Source organism: Orycteropus afer, unplaced genomic scaffold, assembly GCF_000298275.1.
Source record: "Orycteropus afer afer isolate SDZICR_OR568_19922 unplaced genomic scaffold, OryAfe1.0 scaffold00617, whole genome shotgun sequence".
Taxonomy (NCBI): Eukaryota; Metazoa; Chordata; class Mammalia; order Tubulidentata; family Orycteropodidae; genus Orycteropus; species Orycteropus afer.
In genome coordinates, this window is record NW_006922204.1 from 973,137 (window position 1) to 973,879 (window position 743).

A 743-nucleotide genomic window follows, 5' to 3' on the forward strand; every position below is an offset into this window, starting at 1 on the left:
CCAGTGTCAGATTACTCAATAAGCAAGGTAAGCACGGGCTTACTTGTGCTTACTTACTAATCAGTAGTGAAAATTTCACATTTCTTGCAGCACCTCAAGGATTCTGCTTCTAGGTATGGCTGGCATCTGTCTCTTTCCCAACCCCGCAGCACCTTCCTACAGAATCAAAGCCTCCTTTCAAATTTGCAATCCTTGACAGGGACCCAGTACCCAGTCAACAAGGTAAGCACGGGCTTACTTGTGCTTACTAAGTACGTACAAGTAAGCCCGTGCTTACCTTCTTGAGTAATCCACCCCTGGCCCAGATCCAGGTCTGTCCTCTTGGAAGTCTGAGAACAGGAGGAAATGTGACATAATCCGCTTGCCTAGCACTTCCCCCTGGCCTCCCCGGCCCCGGCTTGCCCTTCCGGCCTCCCCCTTGGCCTCGGGCACCTGTCTGTGCAAGGGGTTGGTTTCCTGATGTGTTTTGGGAAGCAGCCTGTGGGACGGTCCAAAGGAACCGAGGACTTGGGTTGCCAGGGGAGACTTCCTCGCGCTGGCTCTGGCGCCGTGGCCCGAGGCTCGGCGCTCAGGGCTCGCCGGGGTAGCTGGCTGGGAAGCAGCTTTTTGCGCAGCAGTGTCCCCAGGACCACAGCGAGCCCTCGAGGTACGATAGTGTGAGTGCGATTGCTGTGACAGGACAACTCCGCTTATTTGCAAACTTCGTCACTTTCCGTTGCCCCTCCGCAGGCAGGGGTGGGGGT